This window comes from Hemitrygon akajei, chromosome 30 (genome assembly GCF_048418815.1).
Source record: "Hemitrygon akajei chromosome 30, sHemAka1.3, whole genome shotgun sequence".
In the NCBI taxonomy this organism is placed as follows: domain Eukaryota; kingdom Metazoa; phylum Chordata; class Chondrichthyes; order Myliobatiformes; family Dasyatidae; genus Hemitrygon; species Hemitrygon akajei.
This window is the reverse complement of record NC_133153.1, coordinates 7,003,179-7,026,130: the sequence shown is the minus strand read 5'-3', so window position 1 is coordinate 7,026,130 and position 22,952 is coordinate 7,003,179.

Below are 22,952 nucleotides of genomic sequence, written 5' to 3'. Positions count from 1 at the left end.
TTTTGGGCTGTGTTGTACTGGGCTGTGTTGTACAGGGCTGGGTTGTATTGGGCTGAGCTGTACTGAGCAGGGTTGTACCGAGCTGGGTTGTACTGTACTGGGTTGTACAGGGCTGAATTGTACAGGGCTGGGATATATTGGGCTGAGATGTATTGGGCTGGGTTGTACAGGGCTGGGTTGTACTGGACTGAGTTGTACAGGGCTGAATTGTACAGGGCTGTGTTGTACAGGGCTAGGTTGTATGATGCTGTGTTGTACTGAGCGGGGTTGTACCGAACTGGGTTGTACAGGGCTGAGTTGTACAGGGCTTGGTTGTATTGGGTTGGATTGTACTGCGCAGGGTTGTACTGAGCTGGGTTATACAGGGCTGGGTTGGTCTAGGCTGCGTTGTACTGGGCTGGGTTGTACTGAGATAGGTTGTACAGAGCAGGTTTGTACAGGGCTGGGTTGTACTGCACTGGGTTGTACTGGGCCTGGATGTACTGGGCTGGGTTGTACTGAACTTGGTTGTACAGGGCTGCATTGTACAGGGCAAGGTTGGATCGTGCAGAGTTGTGTTGAGCAGGGTTGTACAGCGCTGGGTTGTACTGGACTGGGATGTACTGAGCTGGGTTGTACAGGGCTGGTGTTTCATAGGGCTGTGTTGTACAAGGCTGCGTTCTACAGTGCTGGTTTGTAATGGGCTGGGTTGTATTGGGCTGTGTTGTACTGGGCTGGGTTGGACAGGGCTGTGTTGTAATGGGCTGGGTTGTACTGGGCTGTGTTGTACAGAGCTCGGTTGTACTGGACTGAGTTGTACTGGGCTGTGTTGTACTGGGCTGGGTTGTGCTGAGCTGGGTTGTACTGGGCTGGGTAGTACAGGGCAGCATTGTACAGGGCTGCGTTGTACCTGGCTACCTTGTTTTGGCTGGGTTGTAATGAGCAGGGTTGTACCGAGCTTGTTTGTACAGGACTGGGTTGTACAGGTCTGAGTTGTACTGGGCTGTGTTGTACGAGGCAGGGTTGTGCTGGGCTGGGTAGTACAAGGCAGTGTTGTACAGGGCTGCGTTGTACAGGGCTAAGTTGTATTGGGCTGAGTTGTACTGAGCAGGGTTGTACCGAGCTGGGTTGTACTGTACTGGGTTGTACAGGGCTGAATTGTACAGGGCTGGTTTGTACTGGGCTGAGTTGTACAGGGCTGTGTTGTACAGGGCTGGGTTGTACAGGGCTAAGTTGTATTGGGCTGAGTTGTACTGAGCAGGGTTGTACCGAACTGGGTTGTACTGGACTGGGTTGTACAGGGCTGCGTTGTACAGGGCTAGGTTGTATCGTGCTGTGTTGTACTGAGCAGGGTTGTACCGAGCTCGGTTGTACTGGAATGTGTTGTACTGGGATGGGTTGTATTGGACTGGGATGTACTGAGCTGTGTTGTACAGAGCTGGTGTTGCACAGGGCTCTGTTGTACAGGGCTGCGCTGTACAGCACTGGGTTGTACCGAGCTGGGTTGTACTGGGCAGTGTTGTACGTAGCTGTGTTGTTCTGGACTGGGTTGTACAGGGCTGAATTGTACTGGGCTGCGTTGTACAGGGCTAGGTTGTACTGAGCTGGGTTGTACTGGACTGGGTTGTACTGGGCTGGGTTGTACTGGGCTGGGATGTACTGAGCAGGGTTGTACAGGGCTGGTGTTGCACAGGGCTGTGTTGTACAGCGCTGGGTTGTAATGGGCTGGTTTGTATTAGGCTGGGTTGTACAGGGCTGGGTTGTACTGAACAGGGTTGTACCGAGCTGTGTTGTACTGGGCTGGGTAGTACTGGGCTGGGATGTACTGAGCTGGGTTGTACAGGGCTGGTGTTGCACAGGGCTGTGTTGTACAGGGCTGCATTGTACAGTGCTGGGTTGTATTGGGCTGGGTTGTACAGGGCTGGGTTGTCCTGGGCTGGGTTGCACTGTGCTGCCTTTTACAGGGCTGCATTGTACAGGGCTGCATTGTAGAGGGCTGCATTGTACAGGGCCTGGTTGTATCGTGCTGTGTTGTACTGAGCAGGGTTGTACCGAGCTGGGTTGTACTGTACTGGGTTATACTGGGCTGTGTTGTACTGCGCTGGGTTGTACTGAGCAGGGTTGTACTGAGCTGGGTTATACAGGGCTGGGTTGTTCTGCACTGGTTTGTACTGGTCCTGGATGTACTGGGCTGGGTTGTACTGAACTCGGTTGTACAGGGCTGCGTTGTACAGGGCAAGGTTGGATTGTGCTGTGTTGTGTTGAGCAGCGATGTACAGAGCTGGCTTGTACTGGACTGGGATGTTCTGAGCTGGGTTGTACAGGGCTGGTGTTTCCTAGTGCTGTGTTGTACAAGGCTGTGTTCTACAGTGCTGGTTTGTAATGGGCTGTGTTGTTTTGGGCTGTGTTGTACTGGGCTGTGTTGGACTGGGCTGTGTTGTACTGGGCTGTGTTGTACAGGGCTGGGTTGTACTGGGCTGAGCTGTACTGGGCTGTGTTGTACAGGGCTGGGTTGTACAGGGCTAAGTTGTATTTGGCTGAGTTGTACTTAGCAGGGTTGTACCGAGCTGGGTTGTACTGTACTGTGTTGTATAGGGCTGAATTGTACAGGGCGGGATGTATTGGGCTGAGATGTATTGGGCTGCGTTGTACAGGGCTAGGTTGTACTGAGCAGGGTTGTACCAAGCTGGGTTGTACTGGACTGGGTTGTACAGGGCTGGTGTTGCACAGGGTTGTGTTGTACAGGGCTACATTGTACAGCGCTGGGTTGTAATTGGCTGGGTTGTATTGGGCTGTGTTGTACAGGGCTGCATTGTAGAGGGCTGCATTGTACAGGGCTAGGTTTTATCGTGCTGTGTTGTACTGAGCAGGATTGTACCGTGCTGGGTTGTACTGTACTGGGTTGTACTGGGCTGTGTTGTAGTGCGCTGGGTTGTACTGAGCTGGGTTGTACTGGGCTGTGTTGTACAGCGCTGGGTTGTACATGGCTAGGTTCTTTTGGGCTGGTTTGTAATGAGCAGAGTTGTACTGAGCAGGGTTGTACCGAACTGGGTTGTACTGGACTGGGTTGTACAGGGCTGCGTTGTACAGGGCTAGGTTGTATCGTGCTGTGTTGTACTGAGCAGGGTTGTACCGAGCTCGGTTGTACTGGAATGTGTTGTACTGGGATGGATTGTATTGGACTGGGATGTACTGAGCTGGGTTGTACAGAGCTGGTGTTGCACAGGGCTCTGTTGTACAGGGCTGCGTTGTACAGCACTGGGTTGTACCGAGCTGGGTTGTACTGGGCAGGGTTGTACGTAGCTGTGTTCTGGACTGGGTTGTACAGGGCTGAATTGTACTGGGCTGCGTTGTACAGGGCTAGGTTGTACTGAGCTGGGTTGTACTGGACTGGGTTGTACTGGGCTGGGTTGTACTGGGCTGGGATGTACTGAGCAGGGTTGTACAGGGCTGGTGTTGCACAGGGCTGTGTTGTACAGTGCTGGGTTGTAATGGGCTGGTTTGTATTAGGCTGGGTTGTACAGGGCTGGGTTGTACTGAACAGGGTTGTACCGAGCTGTGTTGTACTGGGCTGGGTAGTACTGGGCTGGGATGTACTGAGCTGGGTTGTACAGGGCTGGTGTTGCACAGGGCTGTGTTGTACAGGGCTGCATTGTACAGCGCTGGGTTGTATTGGGCTGGGTTGTACAGGGCTGGGTTGTCCTGGGCTGGGTTGCACTGTGCTGCCTTTTACAGGGCTGCATTGTACAGGGCTGCATTGTAGAGGGCTGCATTGTACAGGGCCTGGTTGTATCGTGCTGTGTTGTACTGAGCAGGGTTGTACCGAGCTGGGTTGTACTGTACTGGGTTATACTGGGCTGTGTTGTACTGCGCTGGGTTGTACTGAGCAGGGTTGTACTGAGCTGGGTTATACAGGGCTGGGTTGTTCTGCACTGGTTTGTACTGGTCCTGGATGTACTGGGCTGGGTTGTACTGAACTCGGTTGTACAGGGCTGCGTTGTACAGGGCAAGGTTGGATTGTGCTGTGTTGTGTTGAGCAGCGATGTACAGAGCTGGCTTGTACTGGACTGGGATGTTCTGAGCTGGGTTGTACAGGGCTGGTGTTTCCTAGTGCTGTGTTGTACAAGGCTGTGTTCTACAGTGCTGGTTTGTAATGGGCTGTGTTGTTTTGGGCTGTGTTGTACTGGGCTGTGTTGGACTGGGCTGTGTTGTACTGGGCTGTGTTGTACAGGGCTGGGTTGTACTGGGCTGAGCTGTACTGGGCTGTGTTGTACAGGGCTGGGTTGTACAGGGCTAAGTTGTATTTGGCTGAGTTGTACAGGGCGGGATGTATTGGGCTGAGATGTATTGGGCTGCGTTGTACAGGGCTAGGTTGTACTGAGCAGGGTTGTACCAAGCTGGGTTGTACTGGACTGGGTTGTACAGGGCTGGTGTTGCACAGGGTTGTGTTGTACAGGGCTACATTGTACAGCGCTGGGTTGTAATTGGCTGGGTTGTATTGGGCTGTGTTGTACAGGGCTGCATTGTAGAGGGCTGCATTGTACAGGGCTAGGTTTTATCGTGCTGTGTTGTACTGAGCAGGATTGTACCGTGCTGGGTTGTACTGTACTGGGTTGTACTGGGCTGTGTTGTAGTGCGCTGGGTTGTACTGAGCTGGGTTGTACTGGGCTGTGTTGTACAGCGCTGGGTTGTACATGGCTACGTTCTTTTGGGCTGGTTTGTAATGAGCAGGGTTGTACTGAGCTGGGTTATACAGGGCTGGGTTGGTCTAGGCTGGGTTGTACTGGGCTGGGTTGTACTGAGATAGGTTGTACAGAGCAGTTTTGTACAGGGCTGGGTTGTACTGCACTGGGTTGTACTGGGCCTGGATGTACTGTGCTGGGTTGTACTGAACTCGGTTGTACAGGGCTGCGTTGTACAGGGCAAGGTTGGATCATGCAGTGTTGTGTTGAGCAGGGTTGTACAGAGCTGGCTTGTACTGGACTGGGATGTACTGAGCTGGGTTGTACAGGGCTGGTGTTTCATAGTGCTGTGTTGTACAAGGCTGCGTTCTACAGTGCTGGTTTGTAATGGGCTGTGTTGTTTTGGGCTGTGTTGTACTGGGCTGTGTTGGACTGGGCTGTGTTGTACTGGGCTGTGTTGTACAGGGCTGGGTTGTACTGGGCTGAGCTGTACTGGGCTGTGTTGTACAGGGCTGGGTTGTACAGGGCTAAGTTGTATTTGGCTGAGTTGTACAGGGCGGGATGTATTGGGCTGAGATGTATTGGGCTGCGTTGTACAGGGCTAGGTTGTACTGAGCAGGGTTGTACCAAGCTGGGTTGTATTGGACTGGGTTGTACAGGGCTGGTGTTGCACAGGGTTGTGTTGTACAGGGCTACATTGTACAGCGCTGGGTTGTAATTGGCTGGGTTGTATTGGGCTGTGTTGTACAGGGCTGCATTGTAGAGGGCTGCATTGTACAGGGCTAGGTTTTATCGTGCTGTGTTGTACTGAGCAGGATTGTACCGTGCTGGGTTGTACTGTACTGGGTTGTACTGGGCTGTGTTGTAGTGCGCTGGGTTGTACTGAGCTGGGTTGTACTGGGCTGTGTTGTACAGCGCTGGGTTGTACATGGCTACGTTCTTTTGGGCTGGTTTGTAATGAGCAGGGTTGTACTGAGCTGGGTTATACAGGGCTGGGTTGGTCTAGGCTGGGTTGTACTGGGCTGGGTTGTACTGAGATAGGTTGTACAGAGCAGTTTTGTACAGGGCTGGGTTGTACTGCACTGGGTTGTACTGGGCCTGGATGTACTGTGCTGGGTTGTACTGAACTCGGTTGTACAGGGCTGCGTTGTACAGGGCAAGGTTGGATCATGCAGTGTTGTGTTGAGCAGGGTTGTACAGAGCTGGCTTGTACTGGACTGGGATGTACTGAGCTGGGTTGTACAGGGCTGGTGTTTCATAGTGCTGTGTTGTACAAGGCTGCGTTCTACAGTGCTGGTTTGTAATGGGCTGGGTTGTTTTGGGCTGTGTTGTACTGGGCTGTGTTGTACAGGGCTGGGTTGTACTGGGCTGAGCTGTATTGGGCTGAGTTGTACTGAGCAGGGTTGTACCGAGCTGGGTTGTACTGTACTGGGTTGTACAGGGCTGAATTGTACAGGGCTGGGATATATTGGGCTGAGATGTATTGGGCTGGGTTGTACAGGGCTGGGTTGTACAGGGCTGTGTTGTACAGGGCTAGGTTGTATGGTGCTGTGTTGTACTGAGCGGTGTTGTACCGAACTGGGTTGTACAGGGCTGAGTTGTACAGGGCTTGGTTGTATTGGGTTGGATTGTACTGAGCAGGGTTGTACTGAGCTGGGTTATACAGGGCTGGGTTGGTCTAGGCTGCGTTGTACTGGGCTGGGTTGTACTGAGATAGGTTGTACAGAGCAGGTTTGTACAGGGCTGGGTTGTACTGGGTTGTACTGGGCCTGGATGTACTGGGCTGGGTTGTACTGAACTTGGTTGTACAGGGCTGCATTGTACAGGGCAAGGTTGGATCGTGCAGAGTTGTGTTGAGCAGGGTTGTACAGCGCTGGGTTGTACTGGACTGGGATGTACTGAGCTGGGTTGTACAGGGCTGGTGTTTCATAGGGCTGTGTTGTACAAGGCTGCGTTCTACAGTGCTGGTTTGTAATGGGCTGGGTTGTATTGGGCTGTGTTGTACTGGGCTGGGTTGGACAGGGCTGTGTTGTAATGGGCTGGGTTGTACTGGGCTGTGTTGTACAGAGCTCGGTTGTACTGGGCTGAGTTGTACTGGGCTGTGTTGTACTGGGCTGGGTTGTGCTGAGCTGGGTTGTACTGGGCTGGGTAGTACAGGGCTTGGTTGTATTGGGTAGGATTGTACTGAGCAGGGTTGTACTGAGCTGGGTTATACAGGGCTGGGTTGGTCTAGGCTGCGTTGTACTGGGCTGGGTTGTACAGCATTGTACAGGGCTGCGTTGTAGCTGGCTACCTTGTTTTGGCTGGGTTGTAATGAGCAGGGTTGTACCGAGCTTGTTTGTACAGGGCTGGGTTGTACAGGTCTGAGTTGTACTGGGCTGTGTTGTACGAGGCAGGGTTGTGCTGGGCTGGGTAGTACAAGGCAGTGTTGTACAGGGCTGCGTTGTACAGGGCTAAGTTGTATTGGGCTGAGTTGTACTGAGCAGGGTTGTACCGAGGTGGGTTGTACTGTACTGGGTTGTACAGGGCTGAATTGTACAGGGCTGGTTTGTACTGGGCTGAGTTGTACAGGGCTGTGTTGTACAGGGCTGGGTTGTACAGGGCTGCATTGTACAGCACTGGGTTGTACTGAGCTGGGTTGTACTGGGCAGGGTTGTACGTAGCTGTGTTGTTCTGGACTGGGTTGTACAGGGCTGAATTGTACTGGGCTGCGTTGTACAGGGCTAGGTTGTACTGAGCTGGGTTGTACTGGACTGGGTTGTACTGGGCTGTGTTGTACTGGGCTGGGTTGTACTGAGCTGGGTTGTACAGAGCTGGTGTTGCACAGGGCTCTGTTGTACAGGGCTGCGTTGTACAGCACTGGGTTGTACTGAGCTGGGTTGTACTGGGCAGGGTTGTACGTAGCTGTGATGTACTGGACTGGGTTGTACAGGGCTGAATTGTACCGGGCTGCGTTGTACAGGGCTAGGCTGTACTGAGCTGGGTTGTACTGGACTGGGTTGTACTGGGCTGGGTTGTACTGGGCTGGGTTGTACTGGGCTGGGATGTACCTAGCAGGGTTGTACAGGGCTGGTGTTGCACAGGGCTGTGTTGTACAGCGCTGGGTTGTAATGGGCTGTGCTGTACTGGGCTGGGTTGTACTGGGCTGTGTTGTACAGAGCTAGGTTGTACTGGGCTGAGTTGTACTGGGCTGTGTTGTACTGGGCTGGATTGTGCTGAGCTGGGCTGTACTGGGCTGCGTAGTGCCGGGCAACATTGTACAGGGCTGCGTTGTACATGGCTAGCTTGTTTTGGGCTGTGTTGTAATGAGCAGGGTTGTACCGAGCTGGGTTGTACAGGACTGGGTTGTACAGGTCTGAGTTGTACTGGGCTGTGTTGTACAGGGCAGGATTGTGCTGGGCTGGGTACTACAGGGCAGTGTTGTACAGGGCTGAATTGTACAGGGCTGCGTTGTACAGGGCTGGGTTGTACTGGGCAGAGCTGTACTGGGCTGGGTTGTACAGGACTAAGTTGTATTGGGCTGAGTTGTACTGAGCAGGGTTGTACCAAGCTCGGTTGTACTGGGATGGGTTGTATTGGACTGGGATGTACTGAGCTGGGTTGTACAGAGCTGGTGTTGCACAGGGCTCTGTTGTACAGGACTAAGTTGTATTGGGCTGAGTTGTACTGAGCAGGGTTGTACCGAACTGGGTTGTACTGGACTGGGTTGTACAGGTCTGAGTTGTACTGGGCTGTGTTGTACAGGGCAGGATTGTGCTTGGCTGGGTACTACAGGGCAGTGTTGTACAGGGCTGAATTGTACAGGGCTGCGTTGTACAGGGCTGGGTTGTACTGGGCTGAGCTGTACTGGGCTGGGTTGTACAGAACTAAGTTGTATTGGGCTGAGTTGTACTGAGCAGGGTTGTACCGAACTGTGTTGTTCTGGACTCGGTTGTACAGGGCTGCGTTGTACAGGGCTAGGTTGCATCGTGCTGTGTTGTACTGAGCAGGGTTGTACCAAGCTCGGTTGTACTGGGATGGGTTGTATTGGACTGGGATGTACTGAGCTGGGTTGTACAGAGCTGGTATTGCACAGGGCTCTGTTGTACAGCACTGGGTTGTACCGAGCTGGGTTGTACTGGGCAGGGTTGTACGTAGCTGCGTTGTACTGGACTGGGTTGTACAGGGCTGAATTGTACAGGGCTGCGTTGTACAGGGCTAGGTTGTCCTGAGCTGGGTTGTACTGGACTGGGTTGTACTGGGCTGGGTAGTACTGGTCTGGGATGTACTGAGCAGGGTTGTACAGGGCTGGTTTTGCACAGGGCTGTGTTGTACAGCGCTGGGTTGTAATGGGCTGGGTTGTATTGGGCTGGGTTGTACAGGGCTGGGTTGTACTGAGCAGGGTTGTACCAAGCTGTGTTGTACTGGGCTGGGTTGGACTGGGCTGTGTTGTACTGGGCTGGGTTGTACTGGGCTGTGTTGTACAGAGCTCGGTTGTACTGGGCTGCGTTGTACTGGGCTGTTTTGTACTGGGCTGGGTTGTGCTGAGCAGGGTTGTACTGGGCTGGGTTGTATTGGACTGGGTTGTACAGGGCTGGTGTTGCACAGGGCTGTGTTGTACAGCGCTGGGTTGTAATGGGCTGGGTTGTATTTGGCTGGGTTGTACAGGGTTGGATTGTACTGTGCCGGGTTGTACCGAGCTGTGTTGTACTGGGCTGGGTAGTACTGGGCTGGGATGTACTGAGCTGGGTTGTACAGGGCTGGTGTTGCACTGGGCTGTGTTGTACAGGGCTGCGTTGTACAGGGCTAGGTTGTAATGGGCTGGGTTGTACTGAGCAGGGTTGTCCTGAGCTGGGTTGTACTGGACTGGGTTGTACTGGGCTGGGTTGTACTGGGCTGGGATGTACTGAGCAGGGTTGTACAGGGCTGGTGTTGCACAGGGCTGTGTTGCACAGGGCTGCATTGTACAGCGCTGGGCTGTAATGGGCTGGGTTGTATTGAGCTGAGTTGTGCTGGTCTGGGTTGTACTGAGCTGTGTTTTACAGCGCTGGGTTGTACATGGCTAGGTTGTTTTGGGCTGGGTTGTAATGAACAGGGTTGTACTGAGCTGGGATGTACAGGGCTGGGTTGTACAGGTCTGAGTTGTACTGGGCTGTGTTGTGCAGTGCTGGGTTGTGCTGAGCTGGGTTGTACTGGGCTGGGTAGTACTGGGCTGGGATGTACTGAGCTGGGTTGTACAGGGCTGGTGTTGCACAGGGCTGTGTTGTACAGGGCTGCGTTGTACAGCGCTGGTTTGTATTGGGCTGGGTTGTACAGGGCTGGGTTGTCCTGGGCTGGGTTGCACTGTGCTGCCTTTTACAGGGCTGCATTGTACAGGGCTGCATTGTAGAGGGCTGCATTGTACAGGGCAAGGTTGGATCGTGCAGAGTTGTGTTGAGCAGGGTTGTACAGCGCTGGGTTGTACTGGACTGGGATGTACTGAGCTGGGTTGTACAGGGCTGGTGTTTCATAGGGCTGTGTTGTACAAGGCTGCGTTCTACAGTGCTGGTTTGTAATGGGCTGGGTTGTATTGGGCTGTGTTGTACTGGGCTGGGTTGGACAGGGCTGTGTTGTAATGGGCTGGGTTGTACTGGGCTGTGTTGTACAGAGCTCGGTTGTACTGGGCTGAGTTGTACTGGGCTGTGTTGTACTGGGCTGGGTTGTGCTGAGCTGGGTTGTACTGGGCTGGGTAGTACAGGGCAGCATTGTACAGGGCTGCGTTGTAGCTGGCTACCTTGTTTTGGCTGGGTTGTAATGAGCAGGGTTGTACCGAGCTTGTTTGTACAGGGCTGAATTGTACAGGGCTGGGTTGTACTGGACTGAGTTGTACAGGGCTGAATTGTACAGGGCTGTGTTGTACAGGGCTAGGTTGTATGGTGCTGTGTTGTACTGAGCGGGGTTGTACAGAGCAGGTTTGTACAGGGCTGTGTTGTACTGCACTGGGTTGTACTGGGCCTGGATGTACTGGGCTGGGTTGTACTGAACTTGGTTGTACAGGGCTGCATTGTACAGGGCAAGGTTGGATCGTGCAGAGTTGTGTTGAGCAGGGTTGTACAGCGCTGGGTTGTACTGGACTGGGATGTACTGAGCTGGGTTGTACAGGGCTGGTGTTTCATAGGGCTGTGTTGTACAAGGCTGCGTTCTACAGTGCTGGTTTGTAATGGGCTGGGTTGTATTGGGCTGTGTTGTACTGGGCTGGGTTGGACAGGGCTGTGTTGTAATGGGCTGGGTTGTACTGGGCTGTGTTGTACAGAGCTCGGTTGTACTGGGCTGAGTTGTACTGGGCTGTGTTGTACTGGGCTGGGTTGTGCTGAGCTGGGTTGTACTGGGCTGGGTAGTACAGGGCAGCATTGTACAGGGCTGCGTTGTAGCTGGCTACCTTGTTTTGGCTGGGTTGTAATGAGCAGGGTTGTACCGAGCTTGTTTGTACAGGGCTGGGTTGTACACGTCTGAGTTGTACTGGGCTGTGTTGTACGAGGCAGGGTTGTGCTGGGCTGGGTAGTACAAGGCAGTGTTGTACAGGGCTGCGTTGTACAGGGCTAGGTTGTATCGTGCTGTGTTGTACTGAGCAGGGTTGTACCGAGCTCGGTTGTACTGGAATGTGTTGTACTGGGATGGGTTGTATTGGACTGGGATGTACTGAGCTGGGTTGTACAGAGCTGGTGTTGCACAGGGCTCTGTTGTACAGGGCTGCGTTGTACAGCACTGGGTTGTACCGAGCTGGGTTGTACTGGGCAGGGTTGTACGTAGCTGTGTTGTTCTGAACTGGGTTGTACAGGGCTGAATTGTACTGGGCTGCGTTGTACAGGGCTAGGTTGTACTGAGCTGGGTTGTACTGGACTGGGTTGTACTGGGCTGGGTTGTACTGGGCTGGGATGTACTGAGCAGGGTTGTACAGGGCTGGTGTTGCACAGGGCTGTGTTGTACAGCGCTGGGTTGTAATGGGCTGGTTTGTATTGGGCTGGGTTGTACAGGGCTGGGTTGTACTGAACAGGGTTGTACCGAGCTGTGTTGTACTGGGCTGGGTAGTACAGGGCAGTGTTGTACAGGGCTGCGTTGTACCTGGCTAGCTTGTTTTGGCTGGGTTGTAATGAGCAGGGTTGTACCGAGCTGGGTTGTACAGGGCTGGGTTGTGCTGGGCTGGGTAGTACTGAGCAGGGTTGTACAGGGCTGGTGTTGCACAGGGCTGTGTTGTACAGCGCTGGGTTGTAATGGGCTGGTTTGTATTAGGCTGGGTTGTACAGGGCTGGGTTGTACTGAACAGGGTTGTACCGAGCTGTGTTGTACTGGGCTGGGTAGTACTGGGCTGGGATGTACTGAGCTGGGTTGTACAGGGCTGGTGTTGCACAGGGCTGTGTTGTACAGGGCTGGGATATATTGGGCTGAGATGTATTGGGCTGGGTTGTACAGGGCTGGGTTGTACTGGACTGAGTTGTACAGGGCTGAATTGTACAGGGCTGTGTTGTACAGGGCTAGGTTGTATGGTGCTGTGTTGTACTGAGCGGGGTTGTACCGAACTGTGTTGTACTGGGCTGGGTTGGACTGGGCTGTGTTGTACTGGGCTGTGTTGTACTGGGCCTGGATGTACTGTGCTGGGTTGTACTGAACTCGGTTGTACAGGGCTGCGTTGTACAGGGCAAGGTTGGATCGTGCAGAGTTGTGTTGAGCAGGGTTGTACAGCGCTGGGTTGTACTGGACTGGGATGTACTGAGCTGGGTTGTACAGGGCTGGTGTTTCATAGGGCTGTGTTGTACAAGGCTGCGTTCTACAGTGCTGGTTTGTAATGGGCTGGGTTGTATTGGGCTGTGTTGTAATGGGCTGGGTTGTACTGGGCTGTGTTGTACAGAGCTCGGTTGTACTGGGCTGAGTTGTACTGGGCTGTGTTGTACTGGGCTGGGTTGTGCTGAGCTGGGTTGTACTGGGCTGGGTAGTACAGGGCAGCATTGTACAGGGCTGCGTTGTAGCTGGCTACCTTGTTTTGGCTGGGTTGTAATGAGCAGGGTTGTACCGAGCTTGTTTGTACAGGGCTGAATTGTACAGGGCTGGGTTGTACTGGACTGAGTTGTACAGGGCTGAATTGTACAGGGCTGTGTTGTACAGGGCTAGGTTGTATGGTGCTGTGTTGTACTGAGCGGGGTTGTACCGAACTGGGTTGTACAGGGCTGAGTTGTACAGGGCTTGGTTGTATTGGGTTGGATTGTACTGAGCAGGGTTGTACTGAGCTGGGTTATACAGGGCTGGGTTGGTCTAGGCTGCGTTGTACTGGGCTGGGTTGTACTGAGATAGGTTGTACAGAGCAGGTTTGTACAGGGCTGTGTTGTACTGCACTGGGTTGTACTGGGCCTGGATGTACTGGGCTGGGTTGTACTGAACTTGGTTGTACATGGCTGCATTGTACAGGGCAAGGTTGGATCGTGCAGAGTTGTGTTGAGCAGGGTTGTACAGCGCTGGGTTGTACTGGACTGGGATGTACTGAGCTGGGTTGTACAGGGCTGGTGTTTCATAGGGCTGTGTTGTACAAGGCTGCGTTCTACAGTGCTGGTTTGTAATGGGCTGGGATGTATTGGGCTGTGTTGTACTGGGCTGGGTTGGACAGGGCTGTGTTGTAATGGGCTGGGTTGTACTGGGCTGTGTTGTACAGAGCTCGGTTGTACTGGGCTGAGTTGTACTGGGCTGTGTTGTACTGGGCTGGGTTGTGCTGAGCTGGGTTGTACTGGGCTGGGTAGTACAGGGCAGCATTGTACAGGGCTGCGTTGTAGCTGGCTACCTTGTTTTGGCTGGGTTGTAATGAGCAGGGTTGTACCGAGCTTGTTTGTACAGGGCTGGGTTGTACAGGTCTGAGTTGTACTGGGCTGTGTTGTACGAGGCAGGGTTGTGCTGGGCTGGGTAGTACAAGGCAGTGTTGTACAGGGCTGCGTTGTACAGGGCTAGGTTGTATCGTGCTGTGTTGTACTGAGCTCGGTTGTACTGGAATGTGTTGTACTGGGATGGGTTGTATTGGACTGGGATGTACTGAGCTGGGTTGTACAGAGCTGGTGTTGCACAGGGCTCTGTTGTACAGGGCTGCGTTGTACAGCACTGGGTTGTACCGAGCTGGGTTGTACTGGGCAGGGTTGTACGTAGCTGTGTTGTTCTGAACTGGGTTGTACAGGGCTGAATTGTACTGGGCTGCGTTGTACAGGGCTAGGTTGTACTGAGCTGGGTTGTACTGGACTGGGTTGTACTGGGCTGGGTTGTACTGGGCTGGGATGTACTGAGCAGGGTTGTACAGGGCTGGTGTTGCACAGGGCTGTGTTGTACAGCGCTGGGTTGTAATGGGCTGGTTTGTATTGGGCTGGGTTGTACAGGGCTGGGTTGTACTGAACAGGGTTGTACCGAGCTGTGTTGTACTGGGCTGGGTAGTACAGGGCAGTGTTGTACAGGGCTGCGTTGTACCTGGCTAGCTTGTTTTGGCTGGGTTGTAATGAGCAGGGTTGTACCGAGCTGGGTTGTACAGGGCTGGGTTGTGCTGGGCTGGGTAGTACTGAGCAGGGTTGTACAGGGCTGGTGTTGCACAGGGCTGTGTTGTACAGCGCTGGGTTGTAATGGGCTGGTTTGTATTAGGCTGGGTTGTACAGGGCTGGGTTGTACTGAACAGGGTTGTACCGAGCTGTGTTGTACTGGGCTGGGTAGTACTGGGCTGGGATGTACTGAGCTGGGTTGTACAGGGCTGGTGTTGCACAGGGCTGTGTTGTACAGGGCTGGGATATATTGGGCTGAGATGTATTGGGCTGGGTTGTACAGGGCTGGGTTGTACTGGACTGAGTTGTACAGGGCTGAATTGTACAGGGCTGTGTTGTACAGGGCTAGGTTGTATGGTGCTGTGTTGTACTGAGCGGGGTTGTACCGAACTGTGTTGTACTGGGCTGGGTTGGACTGGGCTGTGTTGTACTGGGCTGTGTTGTACTGGGCCTGGATGTACTGTGCTGGGTTGTACTGAACTCGGTTGTACAGGGCTGCGTTGTACAGGGCAAGGTTGGATCGTGCAGAGTTGTGTTGAGCAGGGTTGTACAGCGCTGGGTTGTACTGGACTGGGATGTACTGAGCTGGGTTGTACAGGGCTGGTGTTTCATAGGGCTGTGTTGTACAAGGCTGCGTTCTACAGTGCTGGTTTGTAATGGGCTGGGTTGTATTGGGCTGTGTTGTACTGGGCTGGGTTGGACAGGGCTGTGTTGTAATGGGCTGGGTTGTACTGGGCTGTGTTGTACAGAGCTCAGTTGTACTGGGCTGAGTTGTACTGGGCTGTGTTGTACTGGGCTGGGTTGTGCTGAGCTGGGTTGTACTGGGCTGGGTAGTACAGGGCAGCATTGTACAGGGCTGCGTTGTAGCTGGCTACCTTGTTTTGGCTGGGTTGTAATGAGCAGGGTTGTACCGAGCTTGTTTGTACAGGGCTGAATTGTACAGGGCTGGGTTGTACTGGACTGAGTTGTACAGGGCTGAATTGTACAGGGCTGTGTTGTACAGGGCTAGGTTGTATGGTGCTGTGTTGTACTGAGCGGGGTTGTACCGAACTGGGTTGTACAGGGCTGAGTTGTACAGGGCTTGGTTGTATTGGGTTGGATTGTACTGAGCAGGGTTGTACTGAGCTGGGTTATACAGGGCTGGGTTGGTCTAGGCTGCGTTGTACTGGGCTGGGTTGTACTGAGATAGGTTGTACAGAGCAGGTTTGTACAGGGCTGTGTTGTACTGCACTGGGTTGTACTGGGCCTGGATGTACTGGGCTGGGTTGTACTGAACTTGGTTGTACAGGGCTGCATTGTACAGGGCAAGGTTGGATCGTGCAGAGTTGTGTTGAGCAGGGTTGTACAGCGCTGGGTTGTACTGGACTGGGATGTACTGAGCTGGGTTGTACAGGGCTGGTGTTTCATAGGGCTGTGTTGTACAAGGCTGCGTTCTACAGTGCTGGTTTGTAATGGGCTGGGTTGTATTGGGCTGTGTTGTACTGGGCTGGGTTGGACAGGGCTGTGTTGTAATGGGCTGGGTTGTACTGGGCTGTTTGTACAGAGCTCGGTTGTACTGGGCTGAGTTGTACTGGGCTGTGTTGTACTGGGCTGGGTTGTGCTGAGCTGGGTTGTACTGGGCTGGGTAGTACAGGGCAGCATTGTACAGGGCTGCGTTGTAGCTGGCTACCTTGTTTTGGCTGGGTTGTAATGAGCAGGGTTGTACCGAGCTTGTTTGTACAGGGCTGAATTGTACAGGGCTGGGTTGTACTGGACTGAGTTGTACAGGGCTGAATTGTACAGGGCTGTGTTGTACAGGGCTAGGTTGTATGGTGCTGTGTTGTACTGAGCGGGGTTGTACCGAACTGGGTTGTACAGGGCTGAGTTGTACAGGGCTTGGTTGTATTGGGTTGGATTGTACTGAGCAGGGTTGTACTGAGCTGGGTTATACAGGGCTGGGTTGGTCTAGGCTGCGTTGTACTGGGCTGGGTTGTACTGAGATAGGTTGTACAGAGCAGGTTTGTACAGGGCTGTGTTGTACTGCACTGGGTTGTACTGGGCCTGGATGTACTGGGCTGGGTTGTACTGAACTTGGTTGTACAGGGCTGCATTGTATAGGGCAAGGTTGGATCGTGCAGAGTTGTGTTGAGCAGGGTTGTACAGCGCTGGGTTGTACTGGACTGGGATGTACTGAGCTGGGTTGTACAGGGCTGGTGTTTCATAGGGCTGTGTTGTACAAGGCTGCGTTCTACAGTGCTGGTTTGTAATGGGCTGGGTTGTATTGGGCTGTGTTGTACTGGGCTGGGTTGGACAGGGCTGTGTTGTAATGGGCTGGGTTGTACTGGGCTGTGTTGTACAGGGTTGGATTGTACTGTGCCGGGTTGTACCGAGCTGTGTTGTACTGGGCTGGGTAGTACTGGGCTGGGATGTACTGAGCTGGGTTGTACAGGGCTGGTGTTGCACTGGGCTGTGTTGTACAGGGCTGCGTTGTACAGGGCTAGGTTGTAATGGGCTGGGTTGTACTGAGCAGGGTTGTCCTGAGCTGGGTTGTACTGGACTGGGTTGTACTGGGCTGGGTTGTACTGGGCTGGGATGTACTGAGCAGGGTTGTACAGGGCTGGTGTTGCACAGGGCTGTGTTGCACAGGGCTGCATTGTACAGCGCTGGGCTGTAATGGGCTGGGTTGTATTGAGCTGAGTTGTGCTGGTCTGGGTTGTACTGAGCTGTGTTTTACAGCGCTGGGTTGTACATGGCTAGGTTGTTTTGGGCTGGGTTGTAATGAACAGGGTTGTACTGAGCTGGGATGTACAGGGCTGGGTTGTACAGGTCTGAGTTGTACTGGGCTGTGTTGTGCAGTGCTGGGTTGTGCTGAGCTGGGTTGTACTGGGCTGGGTAGTACTGGGCTGGGATGTACTGAGCTGGGTTGTACAGGGCTGGTGTTGCACAGGGCTGTGTTGTACAGGGCTGCGTTGTACAGCGCTGGTTTGTATTGGGCTGGGTTGTACAGGGCTGGGTTGTCCTGGGCTGGGTTGCACTGTGCTGCCTTTTACAGGGCTGCATTGTACAGGGCTGCATTGTAGAGGGCTGCATTGTACAGGGCAAGGTTGGATCGTGCAGAGTTGTGTTGAGCAGGGTTGTACAGCGCTGGGTTGTACTGGACTGGGATGTACTGAGCTGGGTTGTACAGGGCTGGTGTTTCATAGGGCTGTGTTGTACAAGGCTGCGTTCTACAGTGCTGGTTTGTAATGGGCTGGGTTGTATTGGGCTGTGTTGTACTGGGCTGGGTTGGACAGGGCTGTGTTGTAATGGGCTGGGTTGTACTGGGCTGTGTTGTACAGAGCTCGGTTGTACTGGGCTGAGTTGTACTGGGCTGTGTTGTACTGGGCTGGGTTGTGCTGAGCTGGGTTGTACTGGGCTGGGTAGTACAGGGCAGCATTGTACAGGGCTGCGTTGTAGCTGGCTACCTTGTTTTGGCTGGGTTGTAATGAGCAGGGTTGTACCGAGCTTGTTTGTACAGGGCTGAATTGTACAGGGCTGGGTTGTACTGGACTGAGTTGTACAGGGCTGAATTGTACAGGGCTGTGTTGTACAGGGCTAGGTTGTATGGTGCTGTGTTGTACTGAGCGGGGTTGTACCGAACTGGGTTGTACAGGGCTGAGTTGTACAGGGCTTGGTTGTATTGGGTTGGATTGTACTGAGCAGGGTTGTACTGAGCTGGGTTATACAGGGCTGGGTTGGTCTAGGCTGCGTTGTACTGGGCTGGGTTGTACTGAGATAGGTTGTACAGAGCAGGTTTGTACAGGGCTGTGTTGTACTGCACTGGGTTGTACTGGGCCTGGATGTACTGGGCTGGGTTGTACTGAACTTGGTTGTACAGGGCTGCATTGTACAGGGCAAGGTTGGATCGTGCAGAGTTGTGTTGAGCAGGGTTGTACAGCGCTGGGTTGTACTGGACTGGGATGTACTGAGCTGGGTTGTACAGGGCTGGTGTTTCATAGGGCTGTGTTGTACAAGGCTGCGTTCTACAGTGCTGGTTTGTAATGGGCTGGGTTGTATTGGGCTGTGTTGTACTGGGCTGGGTTGGACAGGGCTGTGTTGTAATGGGCTGGGTTGTACTGGGCTGTGTTGTACAGAGCTCGGTTGTACTGGGCTGAGTTGTACTGGGCTGTGTTGTACTGGGCTGGGTTGTGCTGAGCTGGGTTGTACTGGGCTGGGTAGTACAGGGCAGCATTGTACAGGGCTGCGTTGTAGCTGGCTACCTTGTTTTGGCTGGGTTGTAATGAGCAGGGTTGTACCGAGCTTGTTTGTACAGGGCTGGGTTGTACACGTCTGAGTTGTACTGGGCTGTGTTGTACGAGGCAGGGTTGTGCTGGGCTGGGTAGTACAAGGCAGTGTTGTACAGGGCTGCGTTGTACAGGGCTAGGTTGTATCGTGCTGTGTTGTACTGAGCAGGGTTGTACCGAGCTCGGTTGTACTGGAATGTGTTGTACTGGGATGGGTTGTATTGGACTGGGATGTACTGAGCTGGGTTGTACAGAGCTGGTGTTGCACAGGGCTCTGTTGTACAGGGCTGCGTTGTACAGCACTGGGTTGTACCGAGCTGGGTTGTACTGGGCAGGGTTGTACGTAGCTGTGTTGTTCTGAACTGGGTTGTACAGGGCTGAATTGTACTGGGCTGCGTTGTACAGGGCTAGGTTGTACTGAGCTGGGTTGTACTGGACTGGGTTGTACTGGGCTGGGTTGTACTGGGCTGGGATGTACTGAGCAGGGTTGTACAGGGCTGGTGTTGCACAGGGCTGTGTTGTACAGCGCTGGGTTGTAATGGGCTGGTTTGTATTGGGCTGGGTTGTACAGGGCTGGGTTGTACTGAACAGGGTTGTACCGAGCTGTGTTGTACTGGGCTGGGTAGTACAGGGCAGTGTTGTACAGGGCTGCGTTGTACCTGGCTAGCTTGTTTTGGCTGGGTTGTAATGAGCAGGGTTGTACCGAGCTGGGTTGTACAGGGCTGGGTTGTGCTGGGCTGGGTAGTACTGAGCAGGGTTGTACAGGGCTGGTGTTGCACAGGGCTGTGTTGTACAGCGCTGGGTTGTAATGGGCTGGTTTGTATTAGGCTGGGTTGTACAGGGCTGGGTTGTACTGAACAGGGTTGTACCGAGCTGTGTTGTACTGGGCTGGGTAGTACTGGGCTGGGATGTACTGAGCTGGGTTGTACAGGGCTGGTGTTGCACAGGGCTGTGTTGTACAGGGCTGGGATATATTGGGCTGAGATGTATTGGGCTGGGTTGTACAGGGCTGGGTTGTACTGGACTGAGTTGTACAGGGCTGAATTGTACAGGGCTGTGTTGTACAGGGCTAGGTTGTATGGTGCTGTGTTGTACTGAGCGGGGTTGTACCGAACTGTGTTGTACTGGGCTGGGTTGGACTGGGCTGTGTTGTACTGGGCTGTGTTGTACTGGGCCTGGATGTACTGTGCTGGGTTGTACTGAACTCGGTTGTACAGGGCTGCGTTGTACAGGGCAAGGTTGGATCGTGCAGAGTTGTGTTGAGCAGGGTTGTACAGCGCTGGGTTGTACTGGACTGGGATGTACTGAGCTGGGTTGTACAGGGCTGGTGTTTCATAGGGCTGTGTTGTACAAGGCTGCGTTCTACAGTGCTGGTTTGTAATGGGCTGGGTTGTATTGGGCTGTGTTGTAATGGGCTGGGTTGTACTGGGCTGTGTTGTACAGAGCTCGGTTGTACTGGGCTGAGTTGTACTGGGCTGTGTTGTACTGGGCTGGGTTGTGCTGAGCTGGGTTGTACTGGGCTGGGTAGTACAGGGCAGCATTGTACAGGGCTGCGTTGTAGCTGGCTACCTTGTTTTGGCTGGGTTGTAATGAGCAGGGTTGTACCGAGCTTGTTTGTACAGGGCTGAATTGTACAGGGCTGGGTTGTACTGGACTGAGTTGTACAGGGCTGAATTGTACAGGGCTGTGTTGTACAGGGCTAGGTTGTATGGTGCTGTGTTGTACTGAGCGGGGTTGTACCGAACTGGGTTGTACAGGGCTGAGTTGTACAGGGCTTGGTTGTATTGGGTTGGATTGTACTGAGCAGGGTTGTACTGAGCTGGGTTATACAGGGCTGGGTTGGTCTAGGCTGCGTTGTACTGGGCTGGGTTGTACTGAGATAGGTTGTACAGAGCAGGTTTGTACAGGGCTGTGTTGTACTGCACTGGGTTGTACTGGGCCTGGATGTACTGGGCTGGGTTGTACTGAACTTGGTTGTACATGGCTGCATTGTACAGGGCAAGGTTGGATCGTGCAGAGTTGTGTTGAGCAGGGTTGTACAGCGCTGGGTTGTACTGGACTGGGATGTACTGAGCTGGGTTGTACAGGGCTGGTGTTTCATAGGGCTGTGTTGTACAAGGCTGCGTTCTACAGTGCTGGTTTGTAATGGGCTGGGATGTATTGGGCTGTGTTGTACTGGGCTGGGTTGGACAGGGCTGTGTTGTAATGGGCTGGGTTGTACTGGGCTGTGTTGTACAGAGCTCGGTTGTACTGGGCTGAGTTGTACTGGGCTGTGTTGTACTGGGCTGGGTTGTGCTGAGCTGGGTTGTACTGGGCTGGGTAGTACAGGGCAGCATTGTACAGGGCTGCGTTGTAGCTGGCTACCTTGTTTTGGCTGGGTTGTAATGAGCAGGGTTGTACCGAGCTTGTTTGTACAGGGCTGGGTTGTACAGGTCTGAGTTGTACTGGGCTGTGTTGTACGAGGCAGGGTTGTGCTGGGCTGGGTAGTACAAGGCAGTGTTGTACAGGGCTGCGTTGTACAGGGCTAGGTTGTATCGTGCTGTGTTGTACTGAGCTCGGTTGTACTGGAATGTGTTGTACTGGGATGGGTTGTATTGGACTGGGATGTACTGAGCTGGGTTGTACAGAGCTGGTGTTGCACAGGGCTCTGTTGTACAGGGCTGCGTTGTACAGCACTGGGTTGTACCGAGCTGGGTTGTACTGGGCAGGGTTGTACGTAGCTGTGTTGTTCTGAACTGGGTTGTACAGGGCTGAATTGTACTGGGCTGCGTTGTACAGGGCTAGGTTGTACTGAGCTGGGTTGTACTGGACTGGGTTGTACTGGGCTGGGTTGTACTGGGCTGGGATGTACTGAGCAGGGTTGTACAGGGCTGGTGTTGCACAGGGCTGTGTTGTACAGCGCTGGGTTGTAATGGGCTGGTTTGTATTGGGCTGGGTTGTACAGGGCTGGGTTGTACTGAACAGGGTTGTACCGAGCTGTGTTGTACTGGGCTGGGTAGTACAGGGCAGTGTTGTACAGGGCTGCGTTGTACCTGGCTAGCTTGTTTTGGCTGGGTTGTAATGAGCAGGGTTGTACCGAGCTGGGTTGTACAGGGCTGGGTTGTGCTGGGCTGGGTAGTACTGAGCAGGGTTGTACAGGGCTGGTGTTGCACAGGGCTGTGTTGTACAGCGCTGGGTTGTAATGGGCTGGTTTGTATTAGGCTGGGTTGTACAGGGCTGGGTTGTACTGAACAGGGTTGTACCGAGCTGTGTTGTACTGGGCTGGGTAGTACTGGGCTGGGATGTACTGAGCTGGGTTGTACAGGGCTGGTGTTGCACAGGGCTGTGTTGTACAGGGCTGGGATATATTGGGCTGAGATGTATTGGGCTGGGTTGTACAGGGCTGGGTTGTACTGGACTGAGTTGTACAGGGCTGAATTGTACAGGGCTGTGTTGTACAGGGCTAGGTTGTATGGTGCTGTGTTGTACTGAGCGGGGTTGTACCGAACTGTGTTGTACTGGGCTGGGTTGGACTGGGCTGTGTTGTACTGGGCTGTGTTGTACTGGGCCTGGATGTACTGTGCTGGGTTGTACTGAACTCGGTTGTACAGGGCTGCGTTGTACAGGGCAAGGTTGGATCGTGCAGAGTTGTGTTGAGCAGGGTTGTACAGCGCTGGGTTGTACTGGACTGGGATGTACTGAGCTGGGTTGTACAGGGCTGGTGTTTCATAGGGCTGTGTTGTACAAGGCTGCGTTCTACAGTGCTGGTTTGTAATGGGCTGGGTTGTATTGGGCTGTGTTGTACTGGGCTGGGTTGGACAGGGCTGTGTTGTAATGGGCTGGGTTGTACTGGGCTGTGTTGTACAGAGCTCAGTTGTACTGGGCTGAGTTGTACTGGGCTGTGTTGTACTGGGCTGGGTTGTGCTGAGCTGGGTTGTACTGGGCTGGGTAGTACAGGGCAGCATTGTACAGGGCTGCGTTGTAGCTGGCTACCTTGTTTTGGCTGGGTTGTAATGAGCAGGGTTGTACCGAGCTTGTTTGTACAGGGCTGAATTGTACAGGGCTGGGTTGTACTGGACTGAGTTGTACAGGGCTGAATTGTACAGGGCTGTGTTGTACAGGGCTAGGTTGTATGGTGCTGTGTTGTACTGAGCGGGGTTGTACCGAACTGGGTTGTACAGGGCTGAGTTGTACAGGGCTTGGTTGTATTGGGTTGGATTGTACTGAGCAGGGTTGTACTGAGCTGGGTTATACAGGGCTGGGTTGGTCTAGGCTGCGTTGTACTGGGCTGGGTTGTACTGAGATAGGTTGTACAGAGCAGGTTTGTACAGGGCTGTGTTGTACTGCACTGGGTTGTACTGGGCCTGGATGTACTGGGCTGGGTTGTACTGAACTTGGTTGTACAGGGCTGCATTGTACAGGGCAAGGTTGGATCGTGCAGAGTTGTGTTGAGCAGGGTTGTACAGCGCTGGGTTGTACTGGACTGGGATGTACTGAGCTGGGTTGTACAGGGCTGGTGTTTCATAGGGCTG